The following is a 26,135-nucleotide window of genomic DNA, read 5'->3' as shown; positions in this document are numbered from 1 at the left end:
AGTAATCCAGCCTTTTTAGATTTCTATGGGGCATTAACAGCTAATACATAACATATTTAAATCACCGTGTTGGCTTTTATTCTTTTGAAAATGCTATATTTGCCGAAAACGATGTATTAACATGTTTTATAAGTTTCAGTTTTGTTTTTGCTGCTCTGAGGGCCCCGTACTTTTGTTCCCCATGCTAAGTCGCTCCCCCTTCAGAGCACAGTCACATTACAATCTGCATGTATTCCACTAATGAAACAAGGAGGGTTCGAATAGGGCATTGGACAGATCTCTAGATTACTCAAACATGCATGGCTGACATCTAAAAGCTCTTCTGGCATGTTTTTGATGAAGAGCAACATTATAACATGGTAGAAAACTCTAAAAAGTCGATTTTGCGTGATAGTCCCTCTTTAAAGATTGAACAGGGAATGTCAGATCTTCTAAAACGATTCTTGATTTTGTTTTATATGTTTTATTCTTGAAGCTCTTTGGACAACATTGACGTTTTCAAAATCAACTTTTCATTGCAGTTTGGTGATTTAACCAACATGAAAATCAATAAATGCTGTTACCAACCTCGAAGATAAAAGCTGGAAGTAAGGGACAGACATCATTGCTTATGTCACAATGTCTGGCTGCAAAGGTTTTAAAAAATAGTCAAAAGTGGTCCCGCAGAGTTTTTTCCACACATTATTTTCTCCCAGACAAAAAAACAACCCAAAAAATGTAGCTAATCAAGGTCTTGTCACTTCTTATTGTCATGAGACCTTAGTACACAGTTTTAAATGGCTGTGTTTGGAGCCAGCTGGCATCACTTACACATGTGGTTGTTAAAAAGTCTGCAGTGTATAATACAATCTAGTGTGTACTTTATTGTGTGCATTATAAAACGAGCATAAGAAAACAGAAATCTGACTCTTCACTGCATGGCCTCTCTATACTGAGGTGGTATAAATTAGCCTGCTCCACCAAAACATGGCTGACAGCTTTACAACTTGGTATTTTTTGCAGAGTGAGGTCATAATATTGGTATAATTTCTTGGCCTGGTTTAGAATCTTCATTTAGTTCTGGCTCAGTTTAATTTAATTTCTGGTTTAACATGGTTTAGTTCTGGCTACAAACTGGTTTAGTCCAGGATTTGATATGGTTTAATCCAGGTAGGTCAGCTTTAGACATGGTGTAGTCCCAATTATCATCAAAATGTATTCTGTTTTAGACCAGGTTATATCTAATGTACAACTGGTTTAGAACTTAATTTGTCCTGTTTTAGACCAGGTTTAGTCGTAGTTTAGAGTTGTTTCTTCTTATAGAAATAGCTTAGAACGGATTTGGTCTAGTTTTAGTCTTGGTTTAGACCGGGTTTTGACTTGATTTAGTTATTTTCTATTTAGACCAAGTGTAGTCCTGGTTAAGTTCTTATATAAAAACTGCCTTAGAATCACTTTTGTCCTGTTTTAGACCACATTTAGTCCCACTTTAGACTTGGTTTTGTTCTGTTGTATGACAAATGTGTTCCTGTTTTAGAAGACGTTTAGACTTGGTTTAGTTCTGATGCAAAACTGGTTCAGAGCTGATTTCATCCTGTTTTAGACCAGGCGTAGTCCTTGTTTAGGCTTGGTTTTGATGTAGAACTGGGTCAAAACTGATTTATTCTTGTTTTAGACCAGTTTTAGCCCAGGTGCAGTCCTAGTTAAATTTCTAAATAAACCTGGTTCAGAACGTCTGTAGTCCTGTCTTATAAAAAATACCTTTGAACTGATTTAGTCTTGTTTTACTCCTGTCTTAGACCAGGTTTAGTCTTTGTCTAGCTCTTTTTTATTTATCTTGGTTTGGCCCTTCATTTCTTTTACAAACGGGGCTTTAATTTTGACGTAGAACCTTTAGATCTGATTAAGTCCACCACTGTTTTGCATAATTGCTTTGTCAGTCCTTCAATCCTTTGTTAGACTGAGGTTTTGGGTTGTCAGAAGTATTGAAAATCAGACAGTCATTTGAGTCGGCATCGATACTAGTAAAAGTCCCATTAACAAGACAGATTTAAACCTTTCCTGAACAGTTTTAGAATGATCCTGAGCTGTATCTGAACAAGAATAACACATAGACTAGTATACACCCATGGACCACTATGGAATTTACTGGACACTGAGGGATTACACAGATAGAAGGTAAGAAAGTACTACGATTTAATGTTGAAAATCATATTCTATTGTCTAAAGTAGTCATGTTTTTAATTATCATAGTAGTATCATGGTATATTGAGCATCGAGTCTATTCCTTAGTATCAAAATCGGGTTTGAACTTTCATTATCGTGACAACTCTACCTTTGGTTTAGTCTTTGTTCTGACCTTGCCCAGTCCAAACCACGTCCATCCCGGTACAGTACACCCCCATGTACCCTATAGCCCCGACACTGTACATCGCAGACTGTGGTTTAAATCTCCAAATTCCACTGGCTCATTACTGTCACTTCCACAGCTGTGTCGTATCACTCACCGGCCACTCCCGCCCGTAAAAGTGATTTGTCTGATTGTGTGTGAAAATAAAATTAACTGGCACCTCTCTCTGGCACCAATCAGGACAGCGGCAACATGACCGAAAGTCGGAGAGGACGGCCACGTGCACGCCCCTGCTGTACGCGCGCACGTGGGGTGACTCAGTGGCAGACAGATTGTTTGAGGCAGCTCTGTAATTAAACTTGTTTTAATCTCGGCGACCGGCACACCACACGATTCTGGGGAGCGCCGCGGCAAAGGTTGGGAGATCTATTGGAGGAGGAAACACAAATAAACACGATACAGCGTTTAGACAGGTCAAACTGAATTAGGGAAGTGTGTCAGAGGAGCACGCCGGACTCTCGTAGGGTTTACACGGGCAGAAACAAAAACATGAAAATATAATGGCATTTAAAGCGTACTGTTTGTTTGTTTTTTTGGTGAAGGGGCACGCCACTTGTTTGTGTCTATGATGTGACAGGATGATAGCTTTGTCTGGAATGTTTCACAGTATGGCATTAAAAACAGGGTGTTACTCTTCTATGGGGTATAAACTGCTAACATAACATATTCAGATCACCATGTTAGCTTTGAAAATGCTATATTTGCCCTAAACAACATATTAACACGTCGTTTTTTGTTTCGTTTTTGAAATTTCCAAGGTTTGTGAAGTTGTAGTGGATTGTTTTGCGTCATACTTTTGGAAAATGGGTGATGTAGACTCGTACAGCTAACTGTAAGTAGTGTTTGAATAGGGCCCAAAAGAAATCGCTAAAATACTCAAACATGCGTGGATCACACCTAAAACCTCTTCAGACATGTTTTTGATGAGGGAACAATGTAATAACATGTTAGAAAGCTCCAAAAAGTCAATTTCACATAATACATCCTCTTCAAACTTGTCTATGCTGCACTTATTGTAACTGAGTTCAATTTAAAGGATGTGTATAATGCAGAATTGACTCTTGTGAGTTTTAAGTCATGTTTTTACCTCACCAAAAACACACCTGGAGTTGTGTTTTGTTTCATTCACATATTTGACTAACGCTGCATTATTAGCTGCAGCTTTAGTCAAATATGTGAAAGAAACAAGTGACAAGTGACAAACAATGAACAACTTGTGTTTTGTTTCTTTCACACATGTTTAAGTAATCCTGGTTTATTAGTTTGTTTGATCTCCAAAGCTAAAAAAAAAAAGGTCTGTTCCACCTTGTGATGTCATGAAGTGGTAGGTTTCAAGTTGACAGCTACATTTTACCTTTTGTTTTAATAGAGATTGGAAATTCCTGGCCTGAAATCTGATACTGAAGGTGTGTGGAGTTTAAAAACACAGTGGAGCACTTCCTGTATTACCACATGATGACATCACAAGGTGGAACAGAGTATTTTCCGTTTGAGCGAAGAACTTAGCTTAAATATGCAGGATTTGTGTGTTAAACATGTGAATGAAACAAAACACAACTCCAGGTCTGTTTGTGACGAGGAAACAACATTATAACATAAATCAGAAAACTGTAATATACGCCCTTTAAAAATACAATATGTAACTTTTCTGATGATACGGTGTTGGCTTGAATGTTTCACAATATGGCATTACACTCATCTGCCTCTACAGTGATAAACAGTCGATGCCACCAAACCAAATTACAGGTCGGTTCTGTGGAGAGGCAATAAAAACACCAGTAATAACTAAATGCACAATAAATGTGATGGAACAGTCCAAGCAAAACAACATCTACATGGAGGCTATGGCTGTCTGGAATGTTACACAGCATTGCATTAAAGCCACAGTCTGTTCCTTTAGCTGTAATCTTCCACAGTATGGCATAAAACCTATCTCCATGTAGAATGTGCCGAAGTAAGGTTTTAACTTTAACTCCAGAAGCTTACACACTGTACCTTTATCAGTTACATCTGCATCTGTTGCTTGAAATACCTGAACATTCTTCGTGAGCGAGGTTGCCTCTCCACAGATCTGACCTGTAACTTAGTTGGGCTGACTGTGGAGGAAGCACAGCAGGCTCTCTGCCAAAAAATTACACTTGCGTTTTTAAATTAAGAATAGGGAAAAAGTTAAAGCTAATTTTAAGGCAACACGTGAAAAACACAAGGAGTATTTGCCAAGGACATAATTATAGTTAAACCTCTCAGATTCAAAAAGTACTTCAAGACAGTAACTGCATAAACTTAAAGATAGCTCGACACTCCATATGGTGACGCTCACACTATGAACCATGTGCCGATCCCACCACAGCCTCTGCATAAGGACACTGCAGTATTTATGATGTCACATACATGAGGTGATGTGTTAAGGACAGATATGTACTGACAAGATTACAGCCCCCGAGCGCTCTCCTCGCATTTCTGTAAAACCAAATGTACCTTAGCTTAATGAGGGTAACAGGTTCCAGAGTAATGTATTACATGTGAGATAAAAATGGCATAAGCTTGAAACCTGGTGTAAATATTGTGTAATGTTGGCAGCTGAGAAACAAACCTGGAATTTTGATCATTTTCACGCTCAAATCACTTCAAAACTATTTTTAGCATCTTGTTGATAATCGCCAGGCTGCTAATTCACAATTTAAAACAGATTCACTTCCTGTTTTTGCCAGCAGATGGCACTAAGCATTCAAAAGTAAAAATTAAATGAAATTAAAGTGCTGCCAGTGAACATGATTTAAATGCATATACATATCCTTCTGCTGTCTCCATAGAGATAGAATAACTTGTAATGGAGTTGTAATGTTTCACAGCATAGCATTAAACATTTATATGCAGGCTTTTCAATGAATGTGATTAAATAAATGCAATATATACAGTATACGTTTCATGCCATACTGTGAAACATTTAAGACAAAGAAATTCCATGGTATATGTGTCATTTTGAGGACTTTTCACCATTCAAAAATATATATTCTTTTAACTTGGTAATTGGGTCGTTAATAATGTGATAAGTGTGTCTATTACTTAATTAGTCTCTACGAAATCACATTTGCATAACAGAGTGCTACTTATGTGATTAACCATGTTGAAAAGAGGACTAAAGAAGTTCTTCTAACCCAGTTCTACATCAAAACTAAACTAGGACTAACCTGGTCTAAAACATAACAAAACAAAGACAGAATCAGCGAGAAACACATAATGATCCAAATGAGTCCGACTTAAATGGCCCATATTACGCTATTTTCTGATCTATGTTATAATGTTGTTTCCCCATCCCACGTTTAACACAGAAACTTTACATATTTAGGAGTTCTTCGCTCAAACGGAAAACACTCTATTCCACCTTGTGATGTCACCATGTGGTAATACAGGAAGTGCTCCACTGTGTTTTTAAACTCCATACAACTTCAGTAGAATCAGTTGGATGATCTCAGCCCTGGAATTGCCAATCTCTATTAAAACAAAAGGTAAAATGTAGCTGTTAACTTGAAAACTACCACTTCATGACATCACAAGGTGGGACAGACCATCTTTTTAGCTTTGGAGATCAAACTTAAACATGTGTGAATGAAACAAAACACAACTCCAAGCATGTTTTTGAGGAAGTAACAACATTCTAACATGAATCAAAGCTCACAAGAGTCAGTTTTGCGCAGTATAGCACTTTTAAATAATCTTAATATGAACAGTTGTGAATACTAACACTTAACTTGTCTTTTTGCCACTGCAGTGTACTCAGACTGGTACATAAATCCAAATGTCAGTCCGCGTTCAGCCTCAGCAGCTCTGCCAGTGTTCTGTCTGCAGGAGCCATTAGGGAGTCAAATGAGAAACTGTCTATCAAAACACATATACTTGTTTCTGCGGTGCTGCTCTCCTTCTTTATGCGTGTGTTAAGGTCTTGTTTAGTGTTTATCTGCTCCGAACACAATGTGAAACTGGGTCAAACTCGCCTGCCACTCAACGCGTCCTAGACTGACAACTGTATCTGCGACGCCCGCGGACAATGCTCAGATGAGAATTTGAGATATTCTTGGAACGTATTTATCCTCCATAGCCCCGCGAGACGGCTTTGATTTAAAACGCAAATGACAGGTTTGACTACTCATTTCACTAAAACATAATTAACATCAGTATATTTAAAGGGCCAGTACCGCAGTTTTTTTCCCTGTGCATTTGAGCAACTTTTGTCTTGCTGCAGTAAATATATATATTGTATAAGCAGCTCTGGAGGTCAAAATAAGTCTGCTGTGTACTGTCTGCACCTAATTATAAGGAAGTGCACAGTTAGCATGGTAGTTGTTGTTAGCTTTACCGGCAAACACTCTTGTAAAAGCGCTTATAAACTCATTATGGTGAATAATTAGAATGGTCCTTAAGTGAGGAATAACTTTGGACCTCTGCAAACAGTTTAAAATAAACTAGTTCTGTTCTCCAGGTTCTTTTTGGTGAAGTTTATAAATATATATGACATATTTAGAGATAATTAGAGTTCAGTTACCTAGCAACCATAATGTTAGCAAAGGTTTATGTCAATTGTCATGAATAAACTAATACAAATGATAATACAAAACACTTTCAGTTTATTAAATTAAGGTTTAAATGGTCAGAAAAATGCCTTCCTTGCTCGTAGTTTAGGTCGAGGTACTGTATTTTAAAACTCTTTGCTACTTCCTGTATTTTTTCTCTACAAACACTTACAAAACACTCTTGTTAAATGTTGGTTGCTAGGTAACAGTCACGGATTTACCTGTATGTACATCATATCTGCTGCCCATGTCTAACCAGGAAGTAAAATGATAAACTTCACCAAAATACAATCTTAAAATCTTCATTTTAAATATACTAACTATGTTTTACTTAAATTTGTCTAATCTCATATTCTCTTTAAAGGTTCTGTATTACACAAACATGACTCTTGTGAGCTTTAAGCCTTGTTATAATGCTGTTACCTCATCAAAAACAGACCTGGACTTGTGTTTTGTTTCATTCACAATCCTTTATTATTAACAGCTACATTTTACCTTTAGTTCAGTAGATAATGGCAATTCCAGGGCTGAAATGATCCAAATGATTCAAGTGAAGGTGTGTGGAGTTTAAAAACACATTGGAGCACTTCCTGTATCACCATATGACATCACAAGGTGGAACAGATTGTATTTCTGTTTGAGAGAAAAACGTGGCCTAACTGTGCAGGGTTTGTGTGTTAAACGTGTGAATGAAACAAAAAACAACTCCAGGTCTGTTTGTGACGAGGAAACATTATAATATTTTGTGTCATACAGGTCCTTTAAGGAACAAGAAATAGTATAAAATCTTCAAGGCAGACCTGGCCGTGACTCTTGGGTCGAAGAAAGCATTAAGGGAGGTTACTGGGGACATCAACTGTAAACAAAGCCATGCTGTGACTTTTCCTGTGCGGAGGTAAAGGTTGTGTGGATGAAACGATGAGATTTTCAGCGGAAAAAAGGGTGTTGTGGCTGGGTACATGAAAGCACTCAAAAAATGACAAGCTTTTAGCCGTAGAGATGAACGTCGCAACTTAGTGGGACGGCAGATTTAGAGTCCATTTTGGAGCTCTGTGCTGGATTGTTCATATCCCCTCTAAGATAAGATTTACCGACCGTTTTTAAGAATTCTTGCATCAACATGTCACTCAAGGGCAGATGAGAAAGAACGGACGATTAAAATGTATACAAACGTAACTGTAACCTTTTGTAATTATTTGGTTGTTTATTCATGCAAAATGCTAGTCTTAAATGTCTTTTATTACGCAAAATTGACTCTCGTGAGATTTAAGCAAGGATAGAATGTTGTTACCTCTTTGGAATATGTTTTAGTTTTTGTATATCAGATTTGAACTGGTGATCCTGTGGTTGGTGGTAAACTCTTGACCCGCTGTGCCTTTGTTCTTTACTGTATTGCAGTATAATAGCGCTCTAAATATAAGTAAATGCGCTGTTAATTATTGAAGATTTGGCGTGAGACTAATCGGGTACTTGTAAGAGACTGCAATGTTAAGCAATAGATGGAAAATCCTCTCTAGAGTTAATTAAAACAAATTTGATCAAGTCAAATTAGGTGGAGAATGTTAATGTGAGATTAGGATTTTAAGAAATACCACTTGCTTAAACGCAGGCAGGTAAAGACGCCAGTGATGAAAAAGAGGGAGGTAACGTGTTTTTGTACAAGAGGTAAATTAATAAAAGTAAAATGAATAGTGTGGACATTCAGTACAACGTCAAGCCGTATTTGCATTGGACTGACACTTTTTGAGTTAAAATGCACTATGTCACTTTTCTGGTGGGGCTGTCTGCTATCTATTTGCTTTGAATGTTCCACAGTATACTATTAAAAGGTTTTGACTGTCATAAAAGCGGTGAAGCCAACAACAGCAGACAGTTGGGAGCAGTGCCGTAAGCAGTAGTCTTGGAGCAGGTCGTGGGTCGCAGGGTCAGAGGCTGGGGTGTTCGTACCTGTCGAGACAAGCTGGATCTGAGGCTGAGGTGCTCGTACCGGTCGAGGAGAGCTGGATCACGGTGGATACACAAACAAATAAACTGGACCATGACATAGAGAACGGCTAGTGGAAATACCGGAAGATGACAAGACGATCTGGCCCTGAGTGTCGGGTTTTCAGTCCTTTTATTCTCACAGGTGCAACTAGATTAATGAGCTGCAGGTGTGTGTGGGAGGAACCATTTATTCAATTAAACGTGTTTTTATTGCTCAAAAATATAAATAGAAACCATAGACTGTATAAAGAAGTGGGCTAAGTGAGTGTGACGTCACCCACAGCGTTCAGCTCCAGTCAAATGAAGCTCATCGAGGCTAGAGCAGTTATAGGGGCCAATTTAGAGCAGAGTTCTGAGTGCGAGTATCATAGCAACCAAAGAGCCAATCCAGAGCCAGGCTGTTGAAGGTAACACACCTCTGGTTTAGCAGGCCCCTTAGCAACGCTGTCAATCAAACCTGGTAACGCTAGCGGGCGCAACCTCGGGGAAAGAAGGCGCCTGATTTATCTCTTATTAATGTTTGCATCTTCATTTACAGACAAAATAGTGAAATAAAAACCCAAGGATGGCGAGTCTGACAGCAGCAGTTGCAAAAAGAGGAGTGACTGTTTTTTCAATCAGTGGAACAAGAAGCGCGAACATGAGCAGCTCCTATTTAGAACGCGGAAGCCAACAGGTTAGCTATGTTTATTTATATATACAGTCTATGGGCAAGAAACTAGCATCACATTGGCCTCCTCTAGACATCGTAATCTGACAGGTTGCGACGGGAAAGACATTCGATATATGTAACCTCTGATGGAAAAAAAAGAGTTGCAACTGGATGGGATTTGTTATCACTGTCGGCTGAACATGTGTCTGCTTCATTTATGTGCGAATTGGCTGAGTTATAGGTGAATCAAGCAGTGACGCATTTGTGAAGGTGTTTGAAGAGACAGAGGCAGGCGAGCGCACAAGGAGACAGGGGGAAGGTGATAAAAGCGAAAGGTGCTGTGAAAGTCAGGCAGGCTGAAATAGAGTGAGGGAAAACAAGCCAATACCCCCATCCACACACACACGCACACGCACATGTTGTGTTGTCGTCCTTCAGGGGGACATTACATCGACTTGCATTCATTTTCAGAAGACTGGTGCAAATCTTAACCATAGTCACCAGGATAAGGAGAAATAGACTGGATACTTAATACCAATTCCAATACCACGATGATAATTTAAAAAAACACTCTTTTTTTTAGACAACAGAATGGTAGTAGTACATTAAATCATAGTACTTTCTTTTATATTCCTATGTTTCCTTATATTTGTGTAATCCCTCAGTCGTCCAGTAGGGTCCATAGTGGTCAATAGGTCTAGTCTTTGTGTCTTATACTTGTTCTGATACAGCTCAAGATCATTCTAAAGACATTCAGGAAAGGTTCATTTCTGCCCTGTTGATGTGGCTTTTTTAGTATCGATACCTGCTCCAATGTATATCTAGTTTTAGTAACGATTAGTAACAGATTTTTTTTTATATTTTTGACAACTCTAGTCGTTATTTACCTAACCTTGACCTATTTTAACCCATTTCTGTATTATAACTAAGGCAGACTCATTTGTCTAATATCTAATTGCATTTTTTCCCCCTGACACACATTGCAATCTTGTTAAACTCTTCCAAAAGAATTTTCAAATATGAATGAATCTAAACTATGGGGGTTAGAAGGTCTTATGCAGAATAACACAGTATATTTTGTTTGTGGAGGAAATTCCGGTACTTCTTCAAAAATTGTCAGACTTTGATGTGCTTGCGCAGTGACACGGCGACAGGATTCATCTGTGGGAGGTGGAATCGCACCGCCAACCTGTGGGTCAATGGGTCTGACCGCTCAACCAGTGATGTTTATTTCGCGAACGGGATTCGAAACGCCAACGTATCAGTGGACAAAGTGAGCTACCGAGCCCGATAATGACCTCATAAGATTTACGCCACGAGAACCTGATTTTTGGTCCCCGCACTGTGACAAATATCTGTAAACGCACACACAACACACACACGTAGGGCAGCGCAGACACATGAAGGAGAGCGGGAGTGACAGCCGGCAATAAAAGGAATCAACACGGCGTGGAGGTGCAATGGCGGCTCGCGAGGTGACACTGACTAAGGGCCAGTTAGATAGCGGATGTACCAACTGTCCCCGCAGATAACACCACACACACATCACATGAGGCAGGTTTTTGCAGCAAACCAAATTCACAAGTTGAATTCGCTCAGGAGAGATTTAAACCTGATCTGACAAGTTAGAGTATGCGTATCACTAAAGCATATTTAACATGATCTTTAAACAAGACATATTGTGCTTGTGTCTGTTTAATTCTGTGGATCATTGTGTTATAATTTGCACATTTTAAATCTCAATATTCATCTAAAACGACTTAATAAAAGAAATAGCGACACTGACTTCCACGTTACAAAACCGTGGTGCCCAATGGGAGCTGATATCGCCATAAATGTCGTCACAACACCTATGGATAGGATGGATTTTTTTTTTTCCATACGTACCAAAATGACTACACGACGCTGCCCAATCCTGTGTGTATCACCGATTAAGAAAATAAAATTGGAGAACGAACTAAGCACAGAGCAGTGGCCGTGTGCAATGGCGGTGAAAACGGGTTGATCGGCAATATGGCGTCTGGAAAATAAGCGATTAAAGACTGCTCAAACATGCACGAATCACTCAACTTTGATTTTGCAGAATAGGTCAGCTTTAAAAAGATGCCGCAAGATTAAACGACTAATCGTGACAAAGTAAAAGAAAAATTTGATACTGTCAACTGGACAAAATCACAAACGCTTTAAAAATGTGAGGAAAACGTCACCGTAGAACACTTCTGCTTTTAGAAAGGTATGTCTTTGTGTGTAAATGCTAATGCTAATGCTAACTTCTATCACATCGTTCAATGTAACATCTATTAATTCAATTTGTTGTAAGGGCAATCTAATAAATTTTAAGTGTACATTATTTCAGTCAGTGGGATTATTATTATTATAAATATTTGTTTGGCTCCGAAATTAACATTAGCATTGGCCCTGACACAGAAGAGTCCTCTGGTGAAGTTTGTCAGTGACACCTGCAGTTCCCCGTGGACCACCGGATCTGTCTAGATTTATCGATTTTACAGCGACTCGACAAGAAGCTCATAGACCTTACATTACGCCGGAAATGGACCTCTGGTTGGAACTAGCCGGCTACCATTGTGCACAGAGCCAGTTAATCGCAATTGAATACAAATCATAATCTGAGTTGACGCAAATATCACATCGCAAAACCTGGAATTATTTAGATGAATGTAATATCCACTGCAAAGATCAAAATATCTTGTTTTTTAATAGAAAAGTCTTGTACCTGTAGTTTAGACGTCTGCAAACAGACTCTGAAATCGCAAATCTAATCACACTTCTCAGAAAAATCACAATTTGATTACTTTCCAAAATCCTCCTCTACGCTTTCTTAGCCCTGTCACGCACTCCAACTGTGCTTCATGGGGTAGGTGAGGAGGTACATGGTCCACCAAAGACCCTCAGACCCGAGCCCAGTTTGAATAGCAGGAAGGGTGTGTGCTCTGTCTGATCAGCAGCCTTCATTATCAGAGCTTGGCATTTCCCAGAAGGCTTTGTGTTTACACTTCCTGCCCCTGATAAAATGGGAGTAGAGTAGAAGAACGTCTGGCTTCGGAGACGGAAATTCAGTTTAAAAATGCCCTTTTCGGGACTGGTCCTCGGTGGGTTTGTCTCACACAGAATACAGATGTGTGAGTCATTGTCTAGTTTAAAGTGCATGCGGCAGGTTTGAGTGTTTTTCTAATTATATTATTATGGAGGGACAGTGCTTGTGGTCGATATTTATTATAGTTTTAAATCAGTTATGTGGCTGTTTGTGGAGAAAATTTTGAAAAGAAAAGTCCAAAAATCGAATCACAACTATTAAACGTTGGACATGTCAAAAATGTAGACACGTTTTGACCCTTGCTAACATTGTGGTTGTAGGCAAATCTTGGAATGACCTATTGATACTTTGGAGCTGATGTCATCAACAATTGCTGGGTGGGTAAAGCTAACTTGAGGCACTGCTCTGTCTGAATCTCTGTTCATCAAGTAGGACTTTAATCTGAACTTTGTTTTAACACAATCTGACCAGAAAGAACCCACTTGGCTGGAACTACAAAAAATGAGCTGATTTGTGCTGTTAAACAAGTCTCTCAAATAACGTTACAGTTGCAAGCTTGCTAGCTAACAGTTGTTTTTTTCCCAGTTTGCTACTCTCACCTCTTTTGTTGAAAATCAAACACCTGAATGGCACTAATGCTCGTATTGATCACAGGCTCCTGAAAATGCGCTGTTTAAATCCATTTTATTCTTCTTGAGTTCTCAGACAATCTTAAAACTTTTTTGGCAGTGTTTGCTAATGTTTGCATCATATCACCATGGAAACCGCTGAACATTCCATCATAGATATACAGGCAGAACCCCCTACCGTGATATCACTGCAAATCCACTGTTTTATCCACTGCCCAACCAGGAAGTAAATGTATAAACCTAATGAAACTGTAAAAACTTGGAAAAGTTGAGTTTTTTTCTTCAAATCTTAAATATTATGTTAATTATCTTTTAGGGAAATGATTTGCACTTTAAACCAGGGCTGAGCAAACGTCAAGTGTCTCTGATCGTACCTCATCTTGACATAAGTGTGCCATTTGCTACATTTAGAGGTTACTAATCAAATATAAATCCACTCGAGGAAAGATTTATTTTTCCATATTTTCTGAAATGCGATTCATTATTTATACAATGGGAGCGATGGGGGAGGGCAGCTTGTCTATTAGCCTCTTTCATTTATGTACTGAAGTCAAAGCAAATAAACTCTGTAAGAAGCAATTCATACAAGGCAACGGGGAGGGAAAAAAGTGATTTCTTTGTAAGCTTAAAGACGCACTATGTAACAAGCTACCTGCGTGCCGCCATGGAGATGTGATTGCGTTGCCTGGAGTACTCCACATGTGCCGTGAGCTCATCTATCTTGCATTTATTCAATTACTAGTGGTAAAAAGTAACTCTTACTGTGAATAAAGTTGTGTGTCCACAGATCTGACCTGTAACTTGGCCTACTGGCAGCACCTTCACTGTGGAACATCCCTGGCAAAGCAATAACATCTCCATAGAAATAAGAAAACTGGTTGAACTTGAGCCTTTAAACTTTTTATTTGGTGATGGATCATTTAATTCTAGCTGATGTGTTTATGTGGGATTTAGAGTTGGCACGATACTGAACTTTCAAACTATTTGAAAGTAGTTTTCATGTACAAAATAATGTACTTTCTAGCATGAGGGTGTTAGATTTGTTCTGATAAAGCTCAAATTTGGTCCTGTTGTGTTTTTTTTGCAGTATCGATTTTTGTTCAAATGAGTATCTAGATTTGATAGTAGTTTTAGCATCAATTACCATCTAATTCTTGATACTTTTGACAACCCCAGTGGAATTAGTGCCCTTAGACGCATTTTTTTACGATATTGATGGGTTTCAAAGTGATGAAGAATTAGATTAGCCAGAGTGATTAATAATTTAAAACTAATTGAATGGGGAAAAGTCCTCAAAATGAAACCAATGAGAAACTTTTAGTGAGAGATGTGGCTACCACTCTCTTCCGATACTATCTCTGTGGAGTACTTTGGGCTTGTGGGTCTTCATCGACTGAGCTGCTGCCGTACTTTTGGAGACTTTGTAGAACCCTCTTGTGTCGACTCTTTAGGAGACCGGCTCTGATTAGGATGTTTGTGCAGGACATGGAGGAAGGATGCAGCTGACACACACAGAACAGGAAGAAACTCTTATTCTTTAACTTAGCTGTGTTCTCAGGGCACTCAGATCAGGTCAAAGAACGTCTGAACAAACAAGATGTGGACAGGGCCAGAGCAGTCGTCCAGAGACTCAGCTGGAACCAAACTACTCACCCGGTATTAGCAAATAGAGCTGTCCAGTATATCGCTAAAATATCTATATCGTATCTAAAAGTCTGTACTGTTTTTTTTTCTTCTTAATGGTAAATTGGACCAAAAGGCAGATTTTCTTCATAATTTTCTGTCTTAAGCCCTGTCAGACTTGGGTTGGTGTTGATTTAGTCTGTTAAGCTTTTATTTTGACACAGTTCGATGAGTAAATTAAGGCACGTACATTTTTATTTATTTAATTGAATTTATTATATCAAAAGGTTTATTAAAGTAAAAAATATAAAATATAAATTAAAAAATAAATAAATAACATAAAATAATCCAATTAATATATATGTCTCTAAACATATTTTTTTTTCTCATATTGTGCAGCAAAAACATGCACGTAAAACCAAATACACATGATTAGTTAGCTCAATGCTAATGCTAACCTTTATCAAAACATTACATCTAACATAATAACAAGATTGGATTTGTGATAAAGACTCCCTGATTATTTTTCAGTGTAGATTATTTCAGTTTGTGGAGTTATTTTAATATTTATTAGGCTCCTAAATTAGCATTAGCATTAGCCCCAACCAACAAAGACTTACCTTTGTAAACACAGAAGTTTTCCCTGCGTTTGTGTAGCATTAAACATGTTCTCTCTGTGCCTTTGCTCCACTCCAGCTTGAGCGGATCTAAGAATGTAATATTTGTGCAGATAAACTAAAATATAAATTATGTATTTTTAAAACTAAGAAAAACACGTTTAAGCAATAATAATATTGCATAAGAATTGATTTGTTTGATTTCCGTACCTCAGTCAGTGCTGATGTAGATATCTGGTCTTTATCCACCCGTCGCTACAGGTTATGCCAAAAGAAAAACACAACTGATCCAACAGTTTCCTCCTGTTCCTGTTTCCTCCTCTCTCAAAGCGACTGATATGGACCAGACAGATTTTTCTGTGACTCGTCTGTACAAACTTGAACAACCTCGAGGCTTAACCAGAGTTCGACTTTGAACCAAGCTTCTTTTTATCTTGTGTGGCACCTAATTGGAACGCACCATCCACCCTGTGTACCTCCGGCTCAACCAGACTGATACAAAGCTTCAAAATCTGCAAACAACCACGTTATTTAAGAATCCTCTATAGCTAATAGGCTGGTATTGAAAATCCCTGTTCATTATAAGTCATGTTTTTCCTTATTAGCCGTTTTCTTCGGTTGGATTTAAACGCAGCTCTGATTCGCGTGGAAATAATGAATACGCTCTTATGTCGTGTTTTTTTGTGTAGCTTGAGGAAACATTGCTAACATTTATCAAATCTTCCATTCATTCCTAATTACATGGTAAATTACTCTAAGAAAAAAAAGGTTTGTTGTTATTTTACGTTGATATGTTTCGAAAGGAAATTGAAATTGTTTTTGTTTGAGTGGATTTGGCGCAGTGTGAAGAGGTCGGTGGAGGTCAGTGCTATACGAGATTAGGCCATTAGAGGGAGACGACTTTGTGCTGTATAATCCTTTCGGACGTAATCGCTAGCTCTTTCTCCTCCCTGATGCTAATAGGGCCAAGACAATAAGAGGGACTAATCCGGCGAGCGAGGGCCGACAGAAGACAACGCACACGGGGAGGGATCCAGCGGCGCGCGCAAGGGAGTCAAAAATGTTTAGCAGATTATAGCCTGGCATTTCTGTATTATTAGATAGGGACCAGTGGGGGTGGAGGTTTAAGAGGCTAGCTAATGTGGCTAACTGTTGTCAAAAGACCACTGGCTCTCAAGGAATTAGCGAAATGAGTATATGGAGGCTATTGTGGAGTCTTGGTAGAGTTGGTTCAGTCCTGTAATTGATCGATTTTCACACGGCTTTGTCCTAATTTAGATCTAAGTCTAGTCTAATATCATCCAATTACAGCTGTGCCATATGACAGCAACAAAACAAGAATATTTCAGTAATTTCCTGAACATAAGTGTGATACATTTGAACATAATGTTGAATGTAAACTGTCATTTATCATAAAAAATAGTCCATTTCCTCCCCCAAATGTCTTGGTGGCAGGAGTGGCTGTACAGAGCTCTGGATTAAAGGAGCCAGGCTCATCATTGATGATGAGCAATGACAGAATCTCGATCTTGATTAAAATTGTATTACTTGCACAGCCCTACATCCATTATTTAAAATGTTAAGTCTTCGTTTAATCTTGCTTTAAGCTGGTTTAGTCTGTCCTGAAAATCGTTAAAGGCCCTATATTACACAACATTGATTCTTGTGAGATTTAAGTCATGTTATAATTCTGTTACCTCCTCAAAAACATACCCAGAGTTGTGTTTTGTTTCATTCACATCTTTATTAGTCATCGTCTCCAAAGCTCAGAATGCTCTGTTCCACATTATAATATCATGAAGTAGTAGTTTGCCTTTTGTTTAGAGATGGAAAACTCCAGGGCTGAAGTGATCGAAATGATTCTATCCATTCATCCATTTTCTTCCTTTGTGGAGGCAGCAGTCTGAGCAGGGACGCCCAGACTTCTCTTTGCACACACACTTCCTCCAGCTCTTTTGGGGCAATCCTGAGGCGTTCCCAGGCTAGCTGAGAGACAGTCCCTCCAGCGTGTCCTAGGTCTTCCTCGGGGCCTCCACTAGGTAGGACATGCCCGTAAACACCTCTCCCAGGGAGGCGTCCAGGAGGCGAACAGATGGCTGAGCCAGCCACTCAGTCACCCTGCGGAGGTAACTCACCTGGAAACATCTGCAAACAACAGAGATGAGATCCTGTGGCCTCCAAACACAGACCCCCTCCAGCCCCTGCCTGTGCTTAGAAACTCTGTCCATAAAAACAATGAACAGAACCTGACAAAGGGCAGCCCTGGAGGAGACCAACACTGGGAACAGGTCAAACTTATTGCAATGTAAACACAGCTCCTGCTCCGGTCATACAGGAACCGGACAGCCCTCAGGAAAGGGCCCCGGACCCCGTACCCTCCATAACACCCTCGACAGGACACCGTGAGGGACACGGTCGAATGCCTTCTCCAGATCCACAAAGCACATGTGGACTGGCAAACTCCCATGAACCCTCAAGGACCCGATGGAGAGTATAGAGCTGGTCCAGTGTTCTGGGACCAGGACGAAAACCACACTGCTCCTCCTGGATCTGAGATTTGACTATCAGTTGGATTCTCCAGTCCCTGGAATAGACCTTACTGGGAAAGCAAATGATAGTGATGGTGTATAGAGTTTAAAAACATAGTGGAACACTTCCTGTTTTACAACATGACATCACAAAGTGGAACAGAGTGTTCTCCATTTGAAAGAAGAAGTCAGCCTAAATATGCAGGGTTTGTGTGTTAAACATGTGTGAATGAAACAAAACTCCAGGTCTGTTTGTGATGAGGGAACAACATTAAAACATAGATCAGAAAATCGTGTAATATGAGCCCTTTAAAAATTGATTCTATTATGTTACACAGACATTATGTTATGTCCTGACTTAGTCCTGGGTTAGTCCTGGTTTTGTTCTAGGTTTGTGATCTTTAAACCTGCTTTTCTTATAAGAAGAGGTCATCCATTTGTTCTGATTTAAGCTTTTATCAGTGCTGTTTTAGCCTTGGTCCATCATAGACTAGTTAGTCTAAAATACTGTTTATTCAGACGCTTAATCATGGTCTTGACCTTATCTCTTCCTGTTTTAATCCTGGTTTAACCTTACAAATGTCACTTTGAAAACCCAATATTTCCGAATCTGTGCAAAAAGTTTTAAAAATAACCTCAATGTGTATTTTGCTTAAACTGTGCTAAAACGCCTCTGGAGCACCAACCAGTGATGCAAGACATTGAAATTCAGTAATCAGCCAAAAATCGTAAACCCAGAAAAGTGCCAGTTTTAGGGGGGGAATTCTACCATTTTATTGGCTTATGTGCAGGTGAAGGCAATATAATCTGTAACAAGGGACTAGGGAATGACCTAATAACGCCCATTTGGGATGACGTGTGGTCTTAATTAACAGCACTCTGTAAACGCCCTGCCCGAGTTCAGGATTTGACCCTTACACGTGACCACACCCTCAGGACTGAAGGCTGGGGACTGCAGCTTCCAACACGTTTTCATCATCTCTGCGCTGAATGTGCTCCAGTGCATTCCGATGGTGTAAGCAAAGAACAGAGGCTTGGCCAGTCTGTTTTTCTTGTAACAGGCAAAACAATACAAGGAGTTTGACTAAAAGTTTGGTTGTACATGTGGATTAAAATGGTGTGTTCGTGGTAGAGGCGGAAAGAGCAGCCACAACTGTACTGGAGAAAGAGTAACATTACTTCAAAATAATATTATTGAAGTGAGAATAAAAAATGTATTTGTGAAAACTACTGAGAGTAACTTAAACAGTAACTGTCGGGACGTAACAACTGATTTATAATTTGAATATGAAGGTTAATGTAATTTAAAGGACAAAATGTATCTGAAGGAGCAGTGCAAGAAACACAAATGTTCAAATCATTTCATATTGTAAACATAAAGTAAGAGTATTGTTATTTCAATTAAAATATCACTCAAGTAGGAGCCACAGTATTTTGTTGGAAAAGTGATTTGAAAAGTATCATTTCTTTTAAAAGTTACTCAAGTAAATGTAACTGAGTGCTACCCACCTCTGGTTTTAGATGCACTATGTAACTTTTCTTGTTGATGGTATACATTACTCGCTTGTTTCCATGGAGACGTTATGTCTTTGCTTGTAATGTTCAACAGTATGACTTTAATTAGTATCAATGGACACAAGCAGTCAGGTTAGGAGTCAGATCTGTGGAGATGTGACCCCTGCTCAAACTAAGAATGCATGTTTCAATTGTACTTTATTTGCAAAAGAAACACCTGCAATTATATCAGTGTATCATAGACAAGTTTAATGCAACAGCGTGGAACATTCAAAGCGATAACATCTCCACGTAAACAAGTGGAGATGGTAGTAGACCCTCAAATACAAAAGCTAGATAATTTACCCTTAAGAAACATCTGAAGATATGGCAATGTGCACTGAGGACAGGGAGAATTGAACCTGTAAACTTCATATCAGTGGGCAAACACTCAACAAACTGAGCTACGTGCTACAGCTAATTGTGTTTCAGTGTAGGCTAAAGTTTCTTCTGCTTTGTCTTGGTGTTGCAGGTAGTAAAAGTAGTTAATAAAAGTAGGATGCACAGTCAAACAACAGGAAAACAAAAGTTATTACAATGGCACAACATGGTCCTATTTATAGACACAGTTTGGTCTTCCATTCTTACTTTATTAAAGACCAAGAATTACCTCCATTTACATTTATTAAGTATGTTTTAAAGACATATTAGCTATTGTCAAGAGGTTGGATGTCATAACGCTTTGCTTCATGTGTCAAACTCAATGATACGTTCATAAATCACAGATGAAAAAATTAGCAGCAACGCGAACTCATTCATACGCACAGTCTCACCCTCTCAGCTCATCTTATGATAAATACAGGATAAAACATGTGTTCAGACGAAGAGAGCTGATAAAGACTTAAGCCTCAAGTGTTTGTTCTGCTCCGTCTGAAGTCTGCGAGAAGTGTACAAGGGCAGGGCTCTATCACAAAGGGGACATTTGAAAAGACACTGTCAGAAAAATAAACCATAAGAAAAAAGATACATTGTCTTATATAATTGAGCTGTGGCTTCGTAAACCGCTAAAACGCAATGAAATAAGTCAAATTGCACACAGTTTGTCCAAAATCTCCCTGGGAAAGACTCCAGTCCCCCTGATGCACGTAATACCACACATTTGCAATATTAAATTCGACAGAAAACGCCTGTTACAAACTACAAACATTGTAAATTTCTTCGCCCCTGAACTAAGTGTCCACCTTTTTGATAACCCCAGTTTGGTCACCCTGCATTAGCGACAAGTAATTAGCGACGGAGGCTGTATTTCTAATGTCAAGGGTGTTTGTCTGCTCGCGATGCAGCTATCTAAAAATACAAACACAGGCTTTAATGAGCAGATAGGTTTTATTTTATCTTTGACATCACAAGATAGGGTGAATTTTTTGGCAACAAGAAGCAGCATATTAGCGTCTAGCAAAGAATGATGTAGAAGCTTAGATATCAGTACATAAGGTTGAACAAACTCTTTAACAAATGATATTTACTACATCAATTTGACACGTTTTTGTCAGACAGTCTGCCTAAACATATCTGTAATTAAGTAACAGATAAACTAAGGTACCTACAGTGTAAAACATTACTTTTTTGGGTCAAGTGATATAACAAATAATACATGTGTTATTTTTACTATTATAAAGGAACTGTAACTGTCTTGTCTAATTTATTCTCCTATTAAACCTAAATTCATGTCATTTCTGGAGTTGCGCTATAAAATATTTCTGATTCTTTCTGAGTGTTGTTTGTCTCCATGACGATGCTGTTGCTTTGCATGTAATGTTCCACAGTATGTCACTAAACTTCTCTATCTTACATTTATTCAATTGCATGTGTTTTATTGCTAAAAGTACTTTGCAAAAAATCAATTTTTAGTGTGAGCGGAGTCCTCTCTCCACAGATCTGACCTGTCACTTGGCCTTGTGTTCACAGATAAATTACATACCAGTAATAAGTTATACTATGGAACATTGAAGGAAACGCAGTGGCATCTTCATGGACTTGAGCGCCAGAAAAGCTACATAACTTGAAGAACACTCGCCATGGCAACCAGTTAGGGTCAACTTTTGAGCGGGACTGTCACGTCTCGGCTTCACTTTTTAGTCTAATATTCCCGATATTACTGACTTATTATTGCTTGTCACAGGTGGAGCAGTGTTGAGGGATGAAGACGATGTAAGTTTGCGTACTCTGAATGGCCATGTGTCAGAGATTTCAGTGTAAAAATCACATCTCAAATGTAAGAGGCACTTTTGGTCTCTTCGCGCTCATTAGTGTGAAAAGTACATGCGCCTGATTAAAATTATAGTCCACTCCGCTCTCAACTTGTCTCACACTGACTGGAGAGACGGCAGCAGGCTGTGGGTCGAAGCCAATTCAAAAAGCTCCGGAGATGAACCAAATTGCAAAAATTATACCGTGCGGGGCTTTGGTAAAGTTTGATGTTACATTATGTGAGTTATAGATTGAGAAAATATGTTTGAACATGATTACACTGAGCTGTGGGCAAAATATGACAGGTGTAGTTCTTGTCGGTGGTGTAGTGGATAAGAATATTGCACAAGTGTTTGCCGAGTGTCTCTAACCTTTCTCTCATCATTTCACTCAGCCATTGTCCAAATCAATAAAGGCTTAGAGTCAGAAAAAAACAAGAATATTTCCAAGAAGTAGGAGAGCTAACCACTCTGCAAGCAAACCCCCCCACCACAAAGTATAATATGGTGTTCATTAATATTTTAGTACATACGTCGACCGTGTTTTGATGCTGTTTGTAATTTTTTGGAGATGTTTGCCCTGAAGATTCCACTGTATAGAACTGAGCACATTATAGACCAGTATAGCTCGTCTAGACTTTTTTATTCCTTTTTTAGCCATAAAAATCATATTAATGGAAGTATCAGCATGTACTTTTGCCTTTTTTCATACAACTTCCTTTATTTTACATATCTGTCCTTTTTCCTTTGACGCATTGAATAACTGACTTGGAGAATCCCCACAGCATCTGCGCTCTGATTGGTCGTCTTCGAGGGCGACGTAAGCAGATTATCATAATGAGTGTAACATATTTAAAGAGCCCCATGCCTCTGCTTTGAGACGCTGTTTGAATTTACATGAAGCACAATTGGTTGTAGAGTTACGGTAATGGAAAGTCCGCAACCATGAGTCTAACGACGGCGATAGCATCCGACGCTACAGGGTTAAAGAGGGTGCATTTTACTACTGTGGGGTATTAACTGCTAACACATAACATATTTAGGTCACCATGTTACCTTTTATTGTTTTGAAAATGTTATATTCGCCAAAAACAACGTATTAATGAGTCTCCCTTCCCTTTGCTCACCGTGCTAAGTCACTCCCCCTTCACTCAGGTTTGTCAAGTTGTTCGCAGTTTTGTATCATGTTTTTGTATATTTATGGAGAGTTGTCATGTGGGAGCACGGGTGACGTCGGCTTGTGGGCTGAGCATTGCACAAAAGGTGGGATCAAATAGCGCCCGGGAGAGATCGCTAAAATGCTCAAACATGCACAGATGACATCTAAAACCTCTGGCATGTTTTTGATGAAGGAACAACGTTATAACATGGGAGAAAGCTGAAAAAATACCCCCTCTTTAAGTTTATCTTTTATCCATTCCTTTGAGACGAGCCAAGGATGCCACCAAGCCAAGTTACAGGTCAGATCTGTGAAAAGATGACCCTTCCCACAGTTTGGACGCATGTTTTTTTATGGTATTTTTGCACTAAAAACACATCTACGCAAGACAAATAATCACATACTGTGGCGCATCCCAGGCAAAATGAAAACACCTTGAAAAACAAGCAATCAAAACTTTTTATTATTTTATTTTTAACACAAAACACTGAAATTATGGGTACACTTTTACATGAATTTACAGCTTGACAGCATAACTAATCTTAGATTCGAAGTCACACTGTAACTTTCTTTTATTCTGGGCTGAATAACACATGAATTTGAATATGTGTGAGATTGTGTCCAGGTTCAGGGACAGAAAATGCATTTGGCTCAAGTGAGTGGTCTGCTCTGACACATCATATTGTAATATCGGCCTACATTTCACATCTCATTTATACCGCGCACATTACCGTACCTGACATTCACTTGACATTCATACACAGAACATATTTCCAATTACGTGACACCTTTGATAAGCCGCTGCAGTGCATTATGGATAATGTCGAAATTCATGGCTCTGGGGTCAGAAGTAACCACTGCCAGATGACGACATGTGTTTCCCATTCCTCCCTTCAGTAGATGCACTTAAATATGGTGAGCTGCAGTCTGACATGTGAATAATATTACCTCGACCAATCTGACTCTTTCTATATGCGCCAGGAACAACTTGTCAAATGGCCCGAAGCCCAAACAAAAGAAATTCGTTTTTGAATGAAGCAATATTCCGAATGGGAGGTAGGCTTTTGCGAAATTCAATTTATTGACATCACTTCAGGAGACAGGGTTGGATTAGTGCATACAGCGTTTTGTATAGTTTAATCCAGATTAAATCAAGATCTGCCTTTTTCTATTCTGTTATTATCATGATTTTGGTGAGACACTCAGCAATATGAGATTAGATACAACTTTGATTTAAAATTAAAGAACACATTATGCATCTTGTGGCTTTAATTTCTTTATAAACATGCTATTGGGTTGGTATTTGGGGATTATTATTTCACATTTTCTAACTTAAAATAACTATATTTGGAAAACTGCAAGTCCGTTTCCAGTTGGGCATTTAGGCGTTGGAGCTCTCTCTGCTGTCAGCAACGGGAATAAACATTTAGAAAGTAGTTAAATACCAGGACGACTGCAGAATTACACAGACTGTAAACAATAGGTGTGTTAGTTTCAGTGTAGTTAGCTCCTCCCCTCAGACAGATATAAGGCAGTGTCCACCAGTAATCTGACTAGAACTGAAGAAGCGGCTTGGATGAGCAGAGAAATGTCCTTACTCCTACAACTTTTTGCCCAGTTGACAGATTTGAACGGATCATACTTGGACAACTAATAGATTCAGTCAGCGTTTTACCTATGACGCAACTGAACAGGCAAAATACAAACACAGCATTTTGAAAGTTGAGTTTAGATCAATGAATTAATGAAACAAGCCCGAATGAAGCAAAAATACAACTAGATGAGCAGACAACAGTATATTGGTTAAAAGGTCATTGTCAGTACTATTTCCAAGATAGTTTGTAGAATGTCCTGTCCTGTCTGCTGGCCTCTGGGTTACTCGCAGACAAGAGAACCAAAATGATCTTTAATTAATCCAGTGTGATTTATTGTTGTTAATTAAGATCAGGTTTAAGGCTAATATTCAAATGCACTGTTAATGAGTTGGAATTATGCGGCAGCTGCTGTTGTTGTTTATGAAGTGAGCCTGGTTTTCTCCATCAAAAACGTGCTAAAATATGCCTGTTAATGTCTGGGTTGAGGTTTAAAGGTGAACTGGGTAACTTTTCTGATTGGATGGACTATTTTCTCTGAGTGATGAAAAATTAGCACATTTGTCATAGCAATTAACAATTAAAAACTAAATAATATGATGTATTTTGGTTAAAAAAAAAGTCCTCAAAATGGCGCCTTTGAACAAAAAGTCAACACCCATACTAGTTTTAGTGTTGTTTATTTCTTGTTTGTCGTGAAATGCTATTATTAATGAGGTGACAGCAGCTCAGCGGGTCGTGTTTGTCCACTGATCCGTAGCTCCCACAAATTCATGTTGATTTATCTGGTATATTCCACAGTATGGCATTAAACATACAGTATCTATCATTCATTAGCAGTTTTTTATTGTTGTATTGTACATTGAAAAACGTGCATTCTTCTTGCTTGTCCTCATGGGGGTAGATAACTCATGCCATACTGCAGAACACCCCTAGGCAAAGCAACGACATCTCCACGGTGATAAACAAGTAGCGAACCCCATAAAAGTTACATAGTGACCCTTTGACCCTGCATAGTTACAAACACTTACATAGTCCTTGTTTACCCTCATTTCGTCAGACATCTTGGCCCTGTCCTCCCTTGTCCTCTCTTGTCTCCATCTCTCACTGTCCCACACCTCTGCACCCTTGGGTCAGGTCACAAAGTAGGTCACAATCTATGTTTAATTCCCTCCTTCTCCCATCCCGAGCACTGCGCTATACCCTTTCCGCTCCATCCCACCATGAGAGGGGCTAAATGTTTCATCGGGGTCCCAGAACGCAGAGCTTTAAGAGGGCTGGTCTTGAATGATAGGCAGCTAAGTCCTTGGTTGTCACCCTGGCACTCTGCTACGCTCTGTCCGCTGCTGATAAATGGCTTTAATGTGATCTCCTCTCCCCTTTCACTCCTCCCTCCCGAAAAGTTCCACTGACTACCTTTTAAGCAACATTCTAAAATATGTTCAATACATTTTTTGAACTGATACCACCACAAATTTATCTTAAAAGGCCCATGTTACCCTGTTTTCTGATCTAGTTTGTAATGTTAGTTCCTCATCACAAACATACCTGGAGTTGCGTTTTGTTTCATTCACACATTTAACACAAATCC

The 26,135-nt window shown here is 39.0% G+C and overlaps 1 protein-coding gene and 1 long non-coding RNA gene across 2 annotated transcripts in view; both read left to right on the top strand.

Annotated features, from left to right (window-relative positions):
* Positions 1 to 26,135, top strand: part of LOC129456861 (uncharacterized) — a 138,568-nt gene that overhangs the window by 35,486 nt on the left and 76,947 nt on the right. The window lies entirely within an intron of this gene.
* Positions 1 to 26,135, top strand: part of cdh5 (cadherin 5) — a 108,545-nt gene that overhangs the window by 5,463 nt on the left and 76,947 nt on the right. The gene's annotated exons all lie outside the window — the stretch shown is intronic.

This window comes from Periophthalmus magnuspinnatus, chromosome 15 (genome assembly GCF_009829125.3).
Source record: "Periophthalmus magnuspinnatus isolate fPerMag1 chromosome 15, fPerMag1.2.pri, whole genome shotgun sequence".
Classification (NCBI taxonomy): domain Eukaryota; kingdom Metazoa; phylum Chordata; class Actinopteri; order Gobiiformes; family Gobiidae; genus Periophthalmus; species Periophthalmus magnuspinnatus.
This window is presented reverse-complemented; position numbering and strand designations above follow the sequence as displayed.